The following is a 21720-nucleotide window of genomic DNA, read 5'->3' on the forward strand; positions in this document are numbered from 1 at the left end:
GTCCTGGGCTTTTCTTTGTTGGGAGGGCCTTTATTACTGTTTCAATTTCTGTCTCAGTTATGGGTCTGTTTAGGTTTTCTATGTCTTCCTGGTTCAATTTAGGTAGGTTGCATGTGTCCAGGAATCTATGCATTTCTGATAGGTTTCCCAAAAGAGGAGATTTAAATGGCTAACAGACACATGAGAAAATGCTCAGGATTACTATCAGGGAAATGCGAATCAAAGCCACAATGAGGTTTCATTGCTCTCCTACAGAAATGAACAAACAATAAATGCTGGAGAGAATGTAGGGGAAAAGATAACTAATCCACTGTTGGTTAGGAGTGTAAATTAGCACATTTTAGAAAGCAGTATGAAAATAATTCAGAAAGCTGAAAATGGATGCTCCATATGACCCAGCCTTCTACACCTGGGAATTTCCCCAAGCAAAATCCAATCAGCATATCAAAGAGTTATCTGTAACCCCTTGTTCATTGCAGCTGAATTCATAATGCCTAAGATATGGAATCAACCCAGAAGTCCATCAGCTGATGACTGGATAAAGAAACTGTGGCATATATACACCATGGAATTGTATTCAGTGGTGAAAACAAAACAAATCAAAACAAAAAAAGGCCCAGCCCTGGCTATTGTGGCCATTTGGAGAGTGAACCAGCAGATGGAAGATTTCTCTCTGTCCTCTCTCAGTATCTCTTCCTTTCAAATCAATAAATCTTTAAAATCGAGCTGAAAGTACAGAAACTATTTGTGTCTTACTGAATTGCAAGACCCTCTACGTTGGCTGATTAGGTATCATAGACCTATGTGTTTTCACCTTTACTCCTATTTCTTGCCTATTTTCAAGTCATCATAATTGTAATTTTTAAAAATAAAAAACAAGAATTTAATCCATTTAATTTTCATTCAAGCAAAACAAAACAAACCAACCAACCCATCAACCAACCTACTAACAATTTCCTGTATATGATTTTATTGTATTTTCAGATATTTTATTTAATATAAAGTCCAACATGGGGCAATTATGATCACTATTCATAGATGTGATAGCCTGCGTTCATTTTCTTGAAGCCCTTCATGCTAGCACTAGGGCTTGCCACCTGGCTTTCCCTGACTCTTCACCAGCTATAGCACTGCCTTCTGTCACCAGTAGTTACTTTTGTCCTCTTTGTTGCATTACTCCCCTATAGAATTTAAATAAATCTTTTCTCATTTTCACTTTGTTTGTTGGTTTAAATATTGTTCATTCCTGAAGTTTTGCATTCCATATAATTAATGCTCAGTATTTTTTTCTAAATAAAATTGTTTCCTTAATAAAAAGAAGCCTGCTGATAGCTGAGTCATTCCAGTTTTGTACAGGAAAATACATTCTTTTTAATAAGTTAACCTGCACAGCAATTTCAAGAGAATGTGGAAAGATATTTTAAAATTACCTATTTTAGTATTTTTAAAAGAAATTACTGTGATGCAGATAGATACTGAGCTATAATTGATCCTAACATTAAGCAATATTAGAATCAAAAATTTCAGATGACGATATATTTTCAATCTATAAGCATTGAGGCTTTTGATTTTTAGAGGAATAATTTTGTTTTGCCTAGAAAAAATCACAGCAGAATGATAATAAAATATTTTTACTGTGGTGAAACAACGATGGGTCTAGTTTCCAGCTACAGCTCCTTAGAAGTGCTCTTCTGGACTAGTTTGAAGTTGATTTTGGATAAGTCAATTAGGTCTTAGCCTTTCAAAATGTATAGATAAAAACAAGGCTAAACATAAAGGTATTTAAAGTCTACTGTACCTGTGCTGCTCTATGAGGTCAAGAGTTGTTAACTGCTGCTATCTAAGCACTGCCAGATCATTACTTTTATATATTAAAACAGCACAAAGTAAATAAATACATAAGTTTACACAATTTGCCTTCTCCTAAGAGATGGTGAAGTAGGTACACTAGAGTGCTGCTTCTTCATTATTTCATATTTCTTTTCTAGAATAATGAGCAAAAGTGCAAATTGGCCCTTGCCTTATATCCAGTGAATATTGGTGTGTATTGCTGATTATATCTGTGATTTCTTTAAATGACATATTGTTTGAATAGACTTTGTAAGATGGTCCTCAGAGATTAGGTAACTTAAAGTATATTAATTGAACTGAAGAATAAGTAGGTGAAAATGTATCTTTAGCTAGAAGTCTAATATTAATAAAATAAAATAACACAGATTGAATTTTGCAAAGTTTTCTGCATAAACACTAGGGTAATCTTAGGAGAAATAACCCATTTCACTAACTTAAGGAAATTCTTACCAGATTATATGCAAAGTCCATGGTGATATTAACATCATAATTTTCAATAAAGTAAGAAAGTGTGAGTGCTCATGTTAAATACAATTAAGAGCAGCTGGGAGCAGCCTTTCAGACAAATAATTAAGTGACCCACATTCCATATATATATGCCTGAGGCTAGCTAGGTCCCAGCTCTGGTCCTTGACTCCAACTTCCTATCAATAAACACCCTAGAAGACAGTCGTAATAGCTCAAGTAATGGTGTTCCTATAACTCATCTAAGAATCCTGATTTGCATCCATGGTTCCTATCTTTGACACAGACATTTCAGAATTCAACTAGAGAATGGAAACACTCCCCCCCCCTTTCTGTTTCGGTATCTCTCATAAATATTTTAATGATTGATCTATTTATTTGAAAGGCAGAGAGATTAAGAGAAAGAGAGAGAGAGAGTGAGAGAGAAAGCATGACACAAAGAGAGTGCTCCACTATACACTGATTCACTCCCCGAATGGCCACAATGGCTGGGGATGGATCAACGTAGCCAGGTGGCAGGAACTCCATTCTGGTCTCCCATGTGATTGGCAGGGGCTAAAATATTTAAGGGCATTATCTGATACTTTAACAGAGCTGGCTGGTAGATTAGATGGATGGATGGATAGATAGATAGGTAGATAGATAGATAGATAGATAGATAGATAGATAGATAGACAGACTCCTGGTTGTGTAGATAGGGACCAAAGAGCCCCTCTTCACTATCTGGAGATGAGCCTGGGGGACCTGAGAAAAGTTAAGCAACTGGCTTCTGTGAAGGATGTTGGTGTCATGTTCTGGCCCTTGTAATCAGGTCTTTCTATGATGTTTTAACTGATCTGGGTAATGAGAATACTATGCATCTTGGGGGAAAGTTTCTGTGTGCTTTATTTTCTCCATCAAGTCTCCACTGGAGCTTTTACCCATTTAACGAATGAAAACTGTCCCTCTCCTGGACCAGTCACAATAACTCACCATTTTACAGCCTGTAAAACCGCTATAGTCAGCCTCTAATGGTTCGTTCTTCAAGGACCCCTCTTGGCACTGCCCAGAAGCTTTTTATTTCACTTTGCTCTGTTTGATTTTTATCCATCAGTGACTTCTGATCTACAAAATCCTCCTTGTCCATGCTTCTAGTTCTTCATGATCATGAGACATAAGCCTGAGGGATTAAAATCACAGAATCCTGCAACATTTCTTGGGACTTGTTCCGAGATTGTCAGAAGGGTGAGTAAAGGCAGACAGCCTCTGCTTGTTTTACAGAAATCTTGTTCTCCACCATAATCCACTATCAAATACAAACACTAGGACTTTGTCAGCCAGCTAAAAGCTATTAGTACAGCTGCCAGTCTTAAAGACTCAGTAGACAGGCTTGTGGGGGTTGACCTGACTAATACCCCTTCACCTTTGGTACTGGTGATGCTGGCCTTGACCATCCTCAGTTTCCTTTCACAGAAAGCCATCCAAATTCTTCCAGTGCATGAGATTATAGTAAAGTTCTGGAGGAATTAAAGGTTTCTGGCCATGGTGGCTCCCTGTTGCTAAGGTTCCCTGATTCTATCCAGACTCCAATCGCCCATTATGATATTGAGCTAAAATCTGCGCCTCTTTCTCTCTTTCTCTCTCCTCCTCTCTCCCTCTCCCCATCTCCACCTTTTCTCCCCTCCCCCTTTCTCCCTCTCTCTCTCTCCCCCTCTCTTCTTCCTGTTTGCTGCCTCTTTGTCACTCAGTCTCAAATGTCAACAAGTTAAATACAGGTAAGGGAATTACTCCTGTGAGTGCCAGGACACACACACACACCCATGATCTATAGGATCAAGGATCACAGGGAATCCAGAGGAGGCGTGGAGGTACAGATAAGAGGGGCATCTATTCCTCCATCCTCTTCCTGCTGGGGCCTCCAATACATTGTTGGCCCCACAGCCCAGGGACTTGAGAGACTCCTTAAGTGGACAGAGATGGAAATTTAGGAACACTTTTGCTTCTTATTCTCTTACTTTATAGGGGTAATAAAACATCTTTGGCATGTATCCCTTTGCAGTGTATCATCAGGCACTGGGGTTCTTTTTACCCCCAAACCTTGAAAAAACTTTGCTTTTTTTCATTTTGCTATACTCTTCTGATTTTAATGTTTGACTAAAAAGAAATTCTGGGGGCTGGCATTTGGCATAGTGGGTAAAGCTGCCATTGTAATGCCCATCCCATATGGGCACCTGTAAAAGCCCTGACTGCTCAATTCCCATCTGTCTGCAATTTTGCCTGGGAAAGCAGCAGAAGATGGCCCAAGTTCTTGAGCCACTGCTGCCCACATACAGGAGACCCAGAAGAAGCTCCTAGCTCCTGCTTCAGCCTGGCCCAAGCCCTAGCTATTGCTTTGGAGAGTGAACCAGCTGATGGAAGATATCTCTGTCTCTCTCTCTCTTTCTATCTCTTTCTCTCTTACTCTCTCTGCAACTATGCTGTCAAATAAAAAAAAAAAACTTTTTATAAAATAAATTATGTATTTTTCAAAGTAAGTCATATTATTCTTTTTTGAAGATTTATTTATTTATTTGAATGGCAGAGTCACTGAGAAGCCAAGAGAGAGAGTGAGAGAGAAGTCTTTCAGTCTTTCATCTGCTAGTTCACTGTGCAGATGGCCACAATGGTCAGAGCTCCAGGTTTTCCATATGGATGCAGGGGCCCAAGGACTTGGACCCTCTTTCACTTCTTTCCCAGGCCACAGTGGATAGGTGGGTCAGAAGTGGAGCAGCCGGGACTTGAACTGGCGCCCATATAGGATCCCAGCACTGCAGGCAGTAGCTTTACCTGCTACACCACAGTGCCTCCCACCTTCCCAAAAAAAAAAACAAACAAACAAACAAACAAAAAAAAACTTATCATATTATTCTTAAAAATTCTTCATAATAAACCAATTTTAACTCATTTATATTTCAAAGACAGTTTATAAATCTGCAAATTATAATGATGTTAAATGTGGTACTCAGTCTCAAGCTAACAATTTGAGATTCACCTTTTTTTTTTTTTTTTGAAAGGCAGAGTTAGTGTGAGAGAGAGAGAGACAGAGAGAAATGTCTTCGTTCCCTTGGTTCACCCCCTAAATGGCCGCAATGGCTGGCACTGCGCCAATCTGAAGCCAGGAGCCAGGTGCTTCCTCCTGTTCTCCCATGCAGGTGCAGGGCCCAAGGACCTGGGCCATCCTCCACTGCCTTCCTGGGCCACAGCAGAGAGCTGGACTGGAAGAGGAGCAACTGGAACAGAATCCGGCATCCCGACCAGGACTAGAACCTAGGGTGCCGGCGCTGCAGGCGAAGGATTAGCCTAGTGAGCCGTGGGGCTGGCCATAATCTGTATTTTTAATTTTTATAATAATTTCACAAAACTAAACAAGCGTACCTTTTTTCTTAAGAATATATCTTAAATAATTATGGATGTTATAATTCTTTCTCATTGATTATTTTTTAATTGTTATATGAAGGAAAGACAATAAGGCATAGTGTATTACAGAAAGAATAATCCAAAAGGTATATTTACTCCTTTGCTAACAATTTATCTAATTTTAGAAATGTAAACAAATTCAACATTACTGCATCTATATGTAAACATACACCTGATATATGTGTTTCTATGAATTTTATAAATTTTCCCAATATGGTATTCTTGGTATATTCATGATAAAGAAGCATTGTTCAAGCAACATCACATTTACCAGGCTTGTTAGTCTAAAATAAAAACACAAAGGAACTAAAGCACTACAACTTTAAAGAATAACTATAGAATAATTGAGCATTTTCTGAAGCTTATACATTAGTAATCATTTTATAAATTTGACCTTGTCCTTTATCACTGTATACATATAAATAAGATGACTTTTCCTATAAATGTTGCAAGTCCTGTAGTGATTCAAATGGCTAGTATAAATATAGCAAGAATGGTGCTAGGATGTTCACATATAATTCAAATTGAATACCAACATAAACTTTCATTTCCTCTAAATTTTCTGACCCATAGAGGGGAAAAGAATGTTAAAAGTAAAAACGTTAGAAACACATTTGACACAGAAGAGGCTATTCTTATCACAATACACACATTTCAGCTACCTTTTATCCTAAGAACTTCCTTTTGACATAATGCAAAACTCTGCTTCGTTTCAGCTTTATGCAAAGCTAAAAAAGGAGCCTCTATTTCTAGCCTTGACCAGAAAGTCAGAAAAGAGAATGTGTACTGTGTGAGTCTAGCATTATTCACCATGAAAATGGTCAAGATGAAGCACACATTACCAGGAGTGAAATGACATGAGAGAAAATTAGGATTCACTCATTGGTCATATTGTATCTCCAAGAATACAAACGAAGGTTATAGCCTTGAACACATCATTTTCAAGAGGCAATTTTTTATACTCTGGGGAGTACTAAGCACATCAATGTATTTTCCCTCCCATATTTCATTCCAATGTTAGAGATATAGCTGTTCAGTAGGATCAGTCTCAAATAATGCATTGTGTTCTCAATGCATGAAATTCATTAAATGTAAAATCAGCAGTCAAAAAGAAATAAAGTTTAGAGTGAATCATTTTTATGTAATACATCATTTGTATATGTTGTTAAAATAAATTACATAGCTAAAATGTAGTTTGACAATAGGATTATTTTTTACAATATTTGCTTGTGAAGTTTGATCTCTTTATAATGATCTGTTAGTGCTCTAAAATGTATGTGTCTGTGTGTGTGTGTGCATGTGTTCATGTGGCTGCACTATGCTAAGGACTTTGAGAATATAATTGGAAATGAATTAATTCGCTGTTGCACATGTGTGCACTCAAACACACATACATGTAACTGTGTGATAAGAGAATATAAAAACTTTATAAAACACTTGCTTAATAACAGCACAGAGAAAACTGCAACTACTGCCTGGCAGGTGATAAAATGGCTTATGAAAAGTGACATCAAATGCATATATTTTAAATCTGAACAAAATTTAATTTTCATAGAATAAAGGATATGAATAACTCTTGAGATATGAGAATTAAATTCTAGATTATATGGAGTGATTATGATGTGAATAAGAGTGAATGCCCTGTTGCTAAGGATTTTAAAAGAATGGTCATCTCAACTTACTTGATCACTTTCACAAAAGCCATTAAAATTCTCAAAGAAGATAACATTATGATACATAATTTAGAAAAGAGTATTCTGATAAAATTACAGAAATCTAATTTGAAGGGGTGGAACAGGCAATGAATTAGGAGTAATAGGACCATTTGGGAATCTACTACATGTAAACTGACTCCAAACATTGAGAGACTGATTGCTTACTGTAGCAAAGATGTGGAACCATACATAGGAGTTTGAATAATAATTCAATAGAAGCAGAATAATTGCAAAAGAATAAAATTGACATCAAACTACACTACATCCTTTTATTTTTCTGGAATCACTTTTTCTTTTTTTTTTGTTTTAAATATTTATTTATTTATTTGAAAGAGTCACACAGAGGGAGAAAGAGAGGTCCTCCATCCGCAGGTTCACTCCCCAATTGGCTGCAATGGCCAAAGCTGTGCTGACCCAAAACCAGGAGACAGGAGCTTCTTCTGGGTTTCTCACACAGGAACAGGGGCCCAAGGACTTGAACTGTCTTCTACTGCTTTCCCATACCACAGCAAAGAGCTGGATAGGAAGTGGAGGAGCTGGGACTCCAACCGGTACCCAAATGGGATACTAGCACTGCAGGTGGCAGTTTTACCTGCTATGCCACAGCGCTGGCCCCTGAAATCATCTTTTCATAAATTTTCTTTATGGATACATTTCAGGAACCACATGAGGCAGAGCATCAAAAGACTACTTAATCAGGACTTGTAACACTTGCCCAGAAATTGAAAGAAATCTGTATTCCTACACATTAGTGGCAGAACGAGGTAAGGAGAAGAAACTAAGGAATAAAAAGGATAAGCCTTGGGGCCAGCACTAAGACACAACGTGTTAAGCTGCCATGTATGATAGCATCACAGAGTGCTGGTTCTGGTACCAGCAGCTCCAGTTCTCATGCAACTCCACACTTATGTGCCTGGGAAGGCAGTAGAGGATGGCCCAAATGGTTGGGTCTTTATTATCCATGTGGGCGACCAGGATGGTGTTCTTAGCTCCTGGCTTTGACCTAGCCCAGACCTAGCTACTTCAGTCATTTGAGGAGAGAACCATCAAGATTAAAGATACCACTCTGTCAATCTGCATTTCAGATAGATAAACAAACAAACATCTTTAAAAATAGAGTGCTAAGTATCAATCTCATGATTTCTAATTCTACGAGGTTAATAATAAGTTCATATTTTTATCCAATTTGAAGTGGTCAATCATATCAGTGGGACACTGATTAGTGAGCCAAATGCACAGATACGTTCAAACTGATTATTGAATATGTTATTTATATGGAGTGTGTGTACTCATTCTCTAACTGAAATTTTTACTTCTTGATCAACATCTCCCCATTTCCCCCACCCCTTAGTCCTGTATCTGATATATCTGATACCATGCACACACACATACACACACAGAGAGACACACTCACACATGTCTGGTCTCACTCTTTCACTGGCATGCTGAAGGAATGAGTGCATGTACCCACAATTGCTCTCAGAACAGAACTTACATACTGACCTCAAAGCAATTGAGAGTTGTAAGAAGGAGATCAAGGAGGAGACCACTAAAAACTCCAACAACTAGACTAGCCAGGTACAGACAAAAAGTGGATAGAAAATGTTAATTTATGGCCAGGAATATTGACTTTCCATTTCAAGGTCTGAATTCTTATCCAGAAAGAAAGCAGTGAAGTATAAATTTTATTAATATGCTACAGCACATAAAATATCAAAAAAGAGAGAATCCTTAATATTTATAAGTCACCCTTTGGCTCTCTGAGCACCACCTTGGCAATTGGAAAGAATGAGGGCCTTATGACAAAAAGTGAGGCAAGAAGAAAGTGGTTGATCCATTCTTTTGTGAAAGACCTGTGTGATGTGAAAACATCTGCCATGTTCAATGTTAGAAATATTGAAAGAAAACTCTAGTAATGAGGACTCAGGGAACAAAAGTTGCATTTGATGGCCTCAAGAGTCATGTTTACGAAGTAAGTCTTGCTGATCTACAGAATGGTGAAGTTGCATTTAAAAAATTCAAGCTATTTACTTAAGATGTTCAGAGCAAAAACTATCTAACGTCCATGGCATGGATCTTTCCCATGACAAAATGTGTAGCATGGCCAAAAAATGGCAGACTACGACTTAGGTTCATGTTGATGTCAAGACTACCTATAGTTATTTGTTCCATCTGTTTTGGTTTGGTTTTACTGAAAAACACAAAAATCAGGTACAGGAGAGTCCCTGTTCGCAGCACCAACAGGTCTGCTAAATCTGGGAGATGATGGAACTCATGATGTGGAAGGGGCAGAGAAACTACTTGATATAAGTGCTCAATAAATTGACTCCAATATCATTGAAAGGACATAGAAAAGGCATGCCAGTCTATTTATCCTTGATGTCTTTCCTGTAAGTGTAAAATTGCGGAAGAAGTCCAAGTTTGAATTGGGAAAACTCAGTTTCATGGTGAAAGTAGTAGTTCTGGAAAAGCCACTGAGGATGAGATAGGTTCTAAAGTTGAACAAGTTGATAGAGACGAACCATCAATCCAAGAATCTGTTTGATATTTAATTTAATAAGGACAAATAAAAAGTCTACTTATGAAAACAATAACAAAAAAGAATGATAAGTTACAGTAAGGAATGAATAATGAATTCACACTAATAGCTACGATAGAAAACAGAGAATATTCTACCAAATTAAAAAAAAAAAAACTTAAGCCAGAAATAGTAAACATCAATTTGAAGAAAACAAGAGTATTTATTTTGACTTGACACATTAGAAAAAATTAAATATTACTGTATTACAAGCCTTACTGGTACATGAAACCTGCAAATTGCCATTATACTATTTCTCAAACTCTGACTTGGTATTCATGCTTTTGCCTTCACAAAATTTGACAAGCATATTTATTGAGAACTGCTAAAAGAACTTGACTCAAACAGATGTACAGATATACAAAAAATTGATGCCGGGACACAAACCAAAGAGAAAGGACTATAAACTATGATGCGTTAAATTTCTGATGGTCTATATCTTTACTGGGCTTTCTTACTGCAAGTCCTTTGCAGTTATGAAGGAGAAAGGCTGTATAAATAGAACTGAAGAAGAGAGAAGCAGTCTCAGAGAGAGTTGGAGTCTGACTCCGAGAGAATGGTAAGAAATGAGGTGACAATCACAGGGCGGAGTCAAAGTGCCAGCATCCAAAGTCTCTGTTAATCTCCACACCATTGAGTAGATGTGTAGATTTCACATGTGCAAGATACAACTCCAAGCAACTAAATCGAAAAAGCCATCACAGAGATTAAGGAATTGAGCAGATTTCATCAGCAAGAATCGGAATTTAAGAGTTCAACCATCACCAAGTTAGTGTGGGTCTTCAAATACTTCAGAACATCTGTACAGGTCAATAACGAACACGTCTCAGAATCAATGACAAAGTTAGAATATTTCTGCCATATCATAAAATTGATGTAAACAGAAAGAGGGATAAAACAAATTGGATGAGATATTGATAATTGATTGAAGGGGGTACAGGCATTATTTGCAAGAATTTGAATACCTTCCTCAAAGTTTGGAAGTATTTCAAACTAAAGTCAACAAAAACACACAGGAATAATAATTGGGATGACATTGATGTTTTTAAATTGTTTTGCAGTCTTCTAGTTCCTAAGCATGTTATATTTCTATAATTATTAAGTCATAGTTAACATTTATAGCATTTGCACTTCACATTGAAGCTGCATCCTAGCTTATTCACATTACATTTACACTTCCCTTTGGAAATTTATATTTCTTCACTCATAGTTGTGCTGGCATTTGTGTGGTAAACTATACATTTTTCTAATGAGCTGACCGTTTTATCATATGGTCATTTTATCATATGGCCACTTGGATGGAATTTTTTGTGAAATATCTATTCTGATCTAATAAAATCAAACTATTAGTGTAAAATTAGGTTAAAATGAAAATATATAATTATATTCAAAAGTAAAATAAACAGTGCATCTTCAAGTATATCAGTGTTTCTAATAGTGCCCCTATGGTAATTCCCCACCTAAATCCAAAGTTCTAGCCAAAATCACACATTTTCTGAAATAGGCATGCCATTTTAGTTTGCTTAGCCTCAGACTAGTGAAAATAGGCAAGTTATTCTAAAAGTTTTATGAAAGTAATAAGCAACTGAAAGCTGCGGTGATCTTGGAAACGTGGAACATGTTAGGGAGGCTCACCTGATGAGACTGAAAAATAACAATAATGCTTCTGCAATTGAGACAGTGTAGTATTGACACAGAGTAGACCAAAAGATCAATAAAAGATGAACAGTACAGACAGATGGAGCAATAATTACCAGAGAAAAAGCATGAAAGGTAAAAGGTCCAGTGTAACTAGGTAGAGAAAACATCTTGAAACAAATAACACTGGACCAATTGTAAATCCTCGTGAGAATTTTATGACAGGTAATAATGATAAAGCTATTCCCTCTCAGTGATTCAGAAATCCCACTCTTTAAAAGAAATTGAATCTATATGTGACAATAAAAATGTTTATAATAGCTTTATTTATTAAAGCCACCAAATATTGAAGCACATTGTCAGTAGTAGAATGTGTAAATAAATCATTATATATTTATATAACAAAATAAGGCAGTGATAAGCATTACAAAATATATCTAGTGCTACTACAATGAAGTTTCAAATGGAAATGAGGATTCTATGGGGCACTGAACTAAAGTCACCCTTGTTCACTGGCAAGAAAACCTTCCTGTATTATGCCTGTACTCTGAGATTCTGTGGAAAGCTGAGGGGAACAAACCAGCAGATGGAAGAACTCTCTCTCTCTCTCTCTCTCTCTCTCTCTGCTTCTCCTTCTATATCTGTGTAACTTTGACTTTCAAATAAATACATAAAATCTTTTAGGGGCTGGCGCTGTGGTGCAGCTGGGTTAAAACCCTGGCCTAAAGCGCCAGCATTCCATATGGGCATTGGTTCTATTCCTGGCTGTTCCTCTTCCCATCCAGCTCTCTGCTATGACCCAGAAAAGCGGTGTAAATGGTCCAAGTCCTTGGGCCCCTGCACCCCGGTGGGAGACCTGGAAGAAGCTCCTGGCTCCTGGCTTTGGATTGGCGCAGCTCCAGCCCTTGCGATCATCTGGGGAGTAAACCAGCGGATGGAAGACCTCTCTCTCTGTCTCTACCTCTCTGTAACTCTGTCTTTCAAATAAATAAAATAAATCCTAAAAAAAAATACAAATAAATAAATAAAATCTTTTTTAAAAAAAGGAAGAAATAGTTTAAAATGCTGAATCCTGTGGAAATATTATGAAAACTTACATATATAATTTGATAAACATAGCAATGAACATTTTACACAACATACTATTTTAACAATGATTTAACATTACTTATACTCCAACAAAAACAAAAGAAAAAGATTCACTTGAATTGTAATTACAAGTATGTCTAGGAATAGTTGCAAATCCTAAATCAGCTTGAATTAGTTTAGTCTTTTAATGCTTAATATTAGTTTAAAATTATTTGTAATAAAGACATCATTTAACTAGGCATAATGATCTCCAGTTGCATCCATTTTGTTGCAAATGTCAAGATTTCAAATAACACATTTTTTTTTTTTTTTTTTTTTTTTTTTTTTTTTTTTTTGGCAACGGCCGGAGCTATGCTGCTCCAAAGCCAGGAGCCAGGTGCTTCTTCCTGATCTCCCACGTGGGTGCAGGGCGTAAGCACTTGGGCCATCCTCCACTGCCTTCCCGGCCACAGTAGAGAGCTGGACTGGAAGAGGAGCAATCGGAACTAGAACTCGGTGCCCATATGGGATGCCGGCACGGCAGGCAGAGGATTAACCTATTGTGCCATGGCGTTGGCCCCACAAATACCACATTTTTTCCTTAGTTGTGGTAGTTAATATAGAGAGAATGTATTAGAAAAATTATAATATCTGTTATCCTACACATTTATGTTTTTCTTTTTATAACAATTGTAACTGGTCTTTTTATTGTTGTGTATTTTATAAAACATTCTAGAGTTCATTTTGAAAAAAATGAATTGTTTTGGAGTGAAAGTGATTCTCAAATAAGTAAAGTTTAAGGAGAAAAATGAAAAAAAGTACAATTTGTATAAAATTAGCCTTTCATTCAAAGAATTAAAGAAATTTGGAACAATCAGCAGAGATAAGCTATATATGCTGCAAGAGTATGATTTCAGTATACAATTTTCAGGAAAAGGGAATGTATTTCTAATGAAAGACTTCTATTCTTTACATATTTCACAATGTTGACCTTTCAAGATATAGGTCAGAAAATAGTAAAGATTTTATGAAAAATCTTTTGAAAGTTAATTTTGAGTAAGAACATCATGCCATACATTTGGGGAAAAGAAAAAAGAAAAATAACTCCACATAGATTCTAGCCCCAAAGTTCACTGATTCTAAGAGACAAAATAGCAGACAGATCAGCATAATTGAATTGTGCCATATTAATTAGATCTGAGGTTACATACTTATGGGATCATAGAATAAAGGCTGATGCAACGATTTTGATCAGCTTGAATTCTATTAAATATAAGATATTTTCTAGAACATTTTGCACAAGATATCTGTATTATTTCAGTAGTGTGTGATATGTTTTGAAATTAAAAAAATTAATAAGTAAATTCAAGAAAAACCTAGTTTATGCAGTAGTCCAGTTTAGACATAATACTATATTTGCAATACGAACACTGATAATAAAAATTAAGACAGTATTCTATTATAAAAGTGAGTTTGTATAGAACTCAGTGTGAAATAGGACCTTGTAGAATTGTCCTGATTCTCATTATACTGCTTAATATTTTTCTCATGCATCTGAGTTTTAAATAACCAATCTATAAAGAGAATTTTAGAATGTGATGCATTCATAAATCAGAAGTGGCTGCTGCATGTGCTTTATAATAAGTAATGATATTCTAAAACCTTCATAAAGATATTTTATGGAGATTTTGAAAAACATTAAAATATACTATAAAATTCATCAAACATTCTTCAGTAAATTTGAGTCTTTATTTTTGTCTCTAATTTCTATTCTTGCTATAACTTGGACTCATCAAAGTGCTGTGTCCAAAAAGCCTTAAAGAAAATAGCCCATCCAAGTTCTATATTTTATATATCATTTCAGGATATATTAATATGAAATGCATACATTAGCATATGTAAGTGTAAAGGAGAGCTACTTACATTATGGAACTCAATCAAATATAAACCATACTCCTATCCATTTTGCCTTCAGAACCTGACTTTTCAAGTTTTAGGTAACACATAATTCATTTATAAGCAAGAAAGCAGAACTCAATAAGTTTCAAAATATCCTACTGCTCTACATTCTATGACTATATTTATAATTATTTCAAGCATGGGACATCTAAAAATTTTAACTTAAAAATTAGAAAACTTGAGAGCTAACTCTGTAGCAAAGATATCTTACATTCTTATGGTGGCAGAGGCAATGTTTTGCCAGCAGCTTGCTTGTTCTGTAAAATAGGTGTTAAATACATATTTTTGAGTTAAATGTAATGATCAATAAAGTTGATATGCAAAGTTTTTAATTAATACAAATGTTTTCCTTCAAAAGGAATAAATACTAACTTTACTGTGTATATAAATTGAATACTACACACAATAGATTTGTTTTAACAATCACATGTTAAAATAAAATTGTGAAAATGTGCTAAATTCTCAATATCTGGCATATGAATGAGTATTGACTGTGATAACCAGGGATTCTTTAAGACCTTGATCTCATGTGTAAAAAGAAAAAAAAAAATTGAGTGCACGTGAAGATCCTCTAATTGTGCATTAGGAACATTTGCTATATTTCTTGTTGAAATTATTTTAATTCCATTTGAGCAGTATGATCATCCTAATTAAATAACTCAGTCACATGTGTCACTATATTATTGAGAAGCTAGATAGCAAATTATTGTGACTTTGCAATCCTCTTGAGTAAGAAAATCAATCATATTAAGCAATACTAGCAAACGTCTACTAGTTTCACTCAAAAGTGATCAACTACAAGGATGCAGTTTGACCTGAATGTAACCATTTTTTGTTTTTTTGACAGGCAGAGTGGACAGTGAGAAAGAGAGACAGAGAGGAAGGTCTTCCTTTTCCGTTGGTTCACCCCTCAATGGCTGCTGCGGCTGGCACACCTCACTGATCCGAAGCCAGGAGTCAGGTGCTTCTCCTGTTCTCCCATGTGGGTGCAGAACCCAAGCACTTGGGCCATCATCCACTGCACTCCTGGGCCACAGCAGAGAGCTGGACTGGAAGAGGAGCAACCGGGACAGAATCTGGGGCCCCAACCGGGACTAGAACCCGGTGTGCCAGCACCGTGGGCAGAGGATTAGCCTATTGAGCCACAGCACCAGCGAATGTAACCATTTTTAATGCAACTGTCATCTGGCCTTTTAAGGAATGCTGGTCGTCATCGCAAGTTCTATGATAGGTTCTACAAGGTCATTTAAATGATCCTCTAGGTTTTTCTTACCAGATGTAACCCTCGATTTTCCCTTGTGTAGTGCCTGCAATGTTATCTAAATCCACGACCCGACACCATCAAATTATTACAGAACATCGGAGAAACCTTGCAAGATATAGGCACAGGCAAAGACTTCTTGAAAAAGATCCCAGAGGCACAGGCAGTCAAAGCCAAAATTAACACTTGGGATTACATCAAATTGAGAAGTTTCTGTACTGCAAAAGAAACAGGAAAATGAAGAGGCAACCAAAAGAATGGGAAAAATATTTCCAAATTATGCAACCGATAAAGAATTAATAACCAGAATATACAAAGAGATCAAGAAACTCCAACACAACAAAACAAACAACCAATTTAAGAGATGGGCCAAGGGCCTAAATAGATGTTTTTCAAAAGAGGAAATTCAAATAGCTAACAGACACATGAAAAAATGTTCTGGATCACTAGCCATCTGGGAAATGAAAAATAAAAACCACAATGAGGTTTAACTTTGCCCAGGTTAGAATGCCTTACATACAGAAACCTACCTACAACAGATGCTGGTGAGGATGTGCGGAAAAAGGGACACTAACCCATTGTTGGTGGGAATGCAAACTTGTAAAGCCACTATGGAAGTCAGTCTGGAGATTCCTTAGAATTCGGAATACAACCCTATCATACAACCCAGCCATCCCACTTCTTGGAATTTACCCAAAGGAAATTAAACTGGCAAATAAAAGAGCTGTCTGCACCTCAAGGTTTATTGCAGCTCAATTCACAATAGCTAAGACATGGAATCAACCTATACAGTAGTAAAAAAAAAAAAAATGAAATCCAGTCATTTGCAACAAGATGGAAGAATCTGGAAAACATCACGCTGAGTGTGAAATAAGCCAGTCCCAAAGGGACAAATATCATATGTTCTCCCTGATCGGTGACAACTAACTGAGCACCTAAAAGGAAACCTGTTGAAGTGAAATGGACACTATTAGAAACAGTGACTTGATCAGCCCTTGTCCTGACTGTTGGGGAACGATTTACTATTTTATTCCTTTTAGTATTTTTTGTTCTACTTAACACCATTGGTTGAACTCTTTAATTAACACACAATTATTCTTAGGTGTTTAAATTTAACTGAGAAGTTATCCCTGTTAAATATAAGAGTGGGAATAAGAGAAGGAGGAGATGTACAGTTCGGCACATGCTCAATAGGACTTACCCCTAATGGTAGATTTAGAAACGTGCCAGGGGATTCGAATTCAGTCCCATCAAGGTTGCATGTACCATTGCCATCTCACTAGTCAAAGTGATCAGTTTCATTTCATAATTGATCATAATGATAAGATTTAGAGTCAAAGGGATCACATAAACAAGACTAGTGTCTGCTAATACTAACTGATGGAATTAGAAAGGAGAGAACGATCTAACATGGGAAGTGGAATACACAGCAGACTCATAGAATGGCAGGTGTCCTAAATAGCACTCTGTCCTCAGAATCAACCATTAACGCATTTGGATCTGGCTGAAGAGCTCATGAGAGTATTTCAGACATGGAAAGCCAAGAAGACACTGTGGTAAAAAAAAAAAAAAAAAAAAAAAAAAAAGAGCTAAATGAAAGATCTCTATGAGTGAGATCCCAGCAGAAAGAACGGGCTATCAAAGAAGGAGGTACCTTTCTCTGAAGGGAGGAGAGAACTTCCACTTTAGGACTTGTCTAAATAAGATTATAGTTGGTGAACTCAAAAGGCTTCCATAGCCTTGGCAGCTCGTGACAAGAGCCTTGGGTGATTACTGATGTCATTAATAAGAGTGTCAGTTGTTAAATCAACAACAGGAGTCACTGTGCATTTACTCCCTATGTGGGATCTCTGTCCTTAATGTGATGTACTAGGTTAATTAACAGTAAAACTGCTACTAAAATAGTACTCTATACTTTGTGTGTCTGTGTGGGATACTACTCTGTAAATTCACTTTGTAAATACTAAGTAGATCTTCTGATCTTCTGTATATAAAGATAATTGAAAATGAGGCCGGCACCACAGCTCACTAGGCTAATCCTCCGCCTGTGGTGCTGGCACACCGGGTTCTAGTTCCATTCAGGGTGCTGAATTCTGTCCCGGTTGCCCCTCTTCCAGGCCAGCTCTCTGCTGTGGCCAGGGAGTGCAGTGGAGGATGGCCCAAGTGCTTGGGCCCTGCACCCCATGGGTGACCAGGATAAGTACCTGGCTCCTGCCATTGGATCAGCGCGGTGCGCCAGCCGCAGCGCGCCGGCCGCGGCGGCCATTGGAGGGTGAACCAACGACAAAGAAAGACCTTTCTCTCTGTCTCTCTCTCTCACTGTCCACTCTGCCTGTCAAAAAAAAAAAAAGATAATTGAAAATGAATCTTTATGTAGAATGGGTTTGGAGAAGGAGTGGGAGATGGGATGGTTGTGGGTGAGATGGAGGTTATCGGGGGGGGGGGGAGCTGCTATAATCCAAAAGTTATAATTTGGAAATTTGTATTTATTAAATGAAAGTTAAAAAATATTTCTTGAGAAGTCTTAATGTACTTAGATTAGCATGGGCCACTTTTAGCTCCAGAACCCTTTCTCTCTGCCTCCTACCAAAGGAATCTGCTATCTGAGACCATGTTCTGTCCATAAATACACCCCAACACCCAATAAATAACATTCTACATAATATTGAATTTGTCCTATTTATTTGGACTCTTGGCCCCTTCTACTTCTAGCAGACACTTTCCATACACCGGATATTCCCCAAACGCCAGGCAACTGTCAGATTTCATTACGATATAAAATAAAGCTTGCTATTAATCATTATGATGATGTGTCTCTCTTTTATTGTATGTATCTGAGATGGCATAAAGAAAATGTCTACATTATTTCCTTATAAAACATCAACTTAATTTATTTTCTTGTACTTCTTATAACTGTGACAAACGAAAATGAACAATCCAGACTTGTAGTCCACCCATAACTAATTTTTACAAGATGTTTTGACCGTGTGTTCATATTCCAAGCTAAACTAGCTTTTTCTATTACTTTGTATTACTTGATATGTAATGCCACCTTCTCGGGTTTGTCTATATACACAATTTTACCAACATTTTACTGACTTCATTTCACAGTGGCAGGCCACTCAAATCTCACAAAATATCAAAAATATACAATTAAAGAAACCTTAATGACAATTTATTTTAAACTAGCAAGAACATGATATTTGGATGGTTTAAATCATTTATAAGTATTATATAGTTACTGAATGACACAATTAGTACTGAATCCTATAAATTGTTTGTGTATATGAATATATATATTTTATTAAATTTTGCTGCTACTATTCTATTTGTTCTAAGACTACTTTGTCTAAATCTAGAAGCAAACTCTTGCCGGCGCCGTGGCTCAATAGGCTAATCCTCCACCTTGCGGCGCCGGCACACCGGGTTCTAGTCCCGGTTGGGGCGCCGGATTCTGTCCCGGTGGCCCCTCTTCCAGGCCAGCTCTCTGCTATGGCCAGGGAGTGCAGTGGAGGGTGGCCCAGGTGCTTGGGCCCTGCACCCCATGGGAGACCAGGAAAAGCACCTGGATCCTGGCTCCTGCCATCGGATCAGCGTGGTGCGCCGGCTGCAGCGGCGGCCATTGGAGGGTGAACCAACGGCAAAGGAAGACCTTTCTCTCTCTGTCTCTCTCTCTCACTGTCCACTCTGCCTGTCAAAAAAAAAAAAAAAAAAAAAAAAAAAAGATAGAAGCAAACTCTAGCTTTTACCTTCAAAGATTATGTTACCATTTTATTTAAGCAAGTTTATATTATCCACAACTATTATGGTTCTAACGATTTTCTATGAAACCTACCTTCTATAGAATGAAGAAAAAACCGTAAAGATCTCTTTCCATTAGAAGCCACCTATCCCTTTACCACTATGCTGCATGGTGCATATGGCCAACTTTTGCTTCACAGAGGATTTCACAGTGCAGTGAATCCTGGAAGAATAGGTTCGGGTTTTCTCAGAGCAACCAGAGGCAACAGGGTCAAAAGACAATATGTAGCCAGCGCTGCAGCTCAATAGGCTAATCCTCTACCTAGCAGCGCAGGCACACCGGGTTCTAGTCCCGGTCGGGGCACCGGATTCTGTCCTGGTTGTCACTCTTCCAGGCCAGCTCTCTGCTGTGGCCAGGGAGTGCAGTGGAGGATGACCCAAGTGCTTGGGCCCTGCACCCCATGGGAGACCAGGAGAAGCACCTGGCTCCTGCCATCAGATCAGCGCGGTGTGCCGCAGCGGCCATTGGAGGGTGAACCAACGGCAAAGGAAGACCTTTCTCTCTGTCTCTCTCTCACACTGTCCACTCTGCCTCTAAAAAAAAAAAAAAAAAAGACAATCTGTGTGCTGTTCAAGAAATCAAATCTTTGTCAGAAGGCATGCCTTTGACCTAGTTTAAAGGTTTGATGAGACTCTGTATATTCAAATGAAAAATGATGTCAAAAGCAGAGATCAAGTTATGGGAAAGTGTACGGCTGCTTAATAACTTAATAAATGCTAAGGAGTGGTGGGAAATCATCTTTTATAGTGGCATATCGAAGGCAAGGGCTTATAACAAAACATAGATAGCACTTTATTTTTCTTTCAAAGAGCAATTTGACCTTTTTGGTTGATTTTTCTCTTTAATACACATATTAGTTTTAATTGAAAATATACAAGTAGTTGACAAAAAATTTTGGTTTGATTATTCTTATTTGACAAAGCAATCTGATTATAACAATTAATTTTCCATTTTGGCTAATTATATGGTTGTCTAGGAAGAATACACTAAAAACCAAATACATTAAAAAAGAAGTCCATCTTCCAAGATAAATAGAAATCTATTTTATCAAAAATAATTTAATGAAACTGTGCACAATTTTAGTAATTGTTTATATAACTTTTTATAGAACTAATTATAGATTAAACAAGATTATAAAAAGACTTAAAGTACATTGTATATTATAAAATGTCAGTGTATATATTGTGGACATTTTATGAATTAATGCACATGCTTTTAAGACAAGTACTTTTTTGTTTTCCGCTGCAATTAAATGCTTGTAGTAGAGCCTTAACTGCCTTAAGGAAAAAAGATCTTTTTTCTTCTGTAGCTGTTCTTCTGCATCTGTGAATCTCCGAGGATGAAACCATCTCTGCAAGGTTGTGTGACCTCTTCGTACCTTTGTATGCTACCTTAGAAAAGAAATCATAAGGCAATTGCAAGTCCTTAGACATAAATGCTTGCTCACTGAACTTGAAATATCCCAATATTAGTTATTGACTGTACTGTGAAAAGTAACAATAAATGAAGGATGTCGGAGGATGTCATGTGCATAACCTGATGAAAAATAATAGGGAAAAAGAATCAGAAAGTGAACTGGATAGGGCAGAGTGAGCATGACCTCTGAACCTGAAGAAAGAGAGATCAAAAGCACACGAAATAATAGGCTTCTGATAAAGGAGATTGCATTTAAAAAAAAATATATATATATATAGCCCCACATACAGAATGCAGAAATGGATCAGGATTTGGGCAATTTCCCAGAATAAATATACTTCTGTTTGGAAACTACAGACAAAACCTTTGCACTAGCAAGAATTTTTGGTTTTTCATTTTTGGCCTATTCTAACATATTTGCTTTATGTTTTTGGGGAATCAAAAAATACTCAAACTGTCACAATCACTTCTTGTATTCATGCCTACAGTCAAGGAAAACAAATATATGACTGTGAATATGTTATTCTCAACA

The 21720-nt window shown here is 37.1% G+C and overlaps 1 protein-coding gene across 1 annotated transcript in view; it reads right to left on the minus strand.

The window, feature by feature from the left end:
• The window catches only part of CDH9 (cadherin 9), a 148987-nt gene that overhangs the window by 76083 nt on the left and 51184 nt on the right, over nt 1–21720 (minus strand). The window lies entirely within an intron of this gene.

This window comes from Oryctolagus cuniculus, chromosome 14 (assembly GCF_964237555.1).
Source record: "Oryctolagus cuniculus chromosome 14, mOryCun1.1, whole genome shotgun sequence".
Lineage (NCBI taxonomy): Eukaryota > Metazoa > Chordata > Mammalia > Lagomorpha > Leporidae > Oryctolagus > Oryctolagus cuniculus.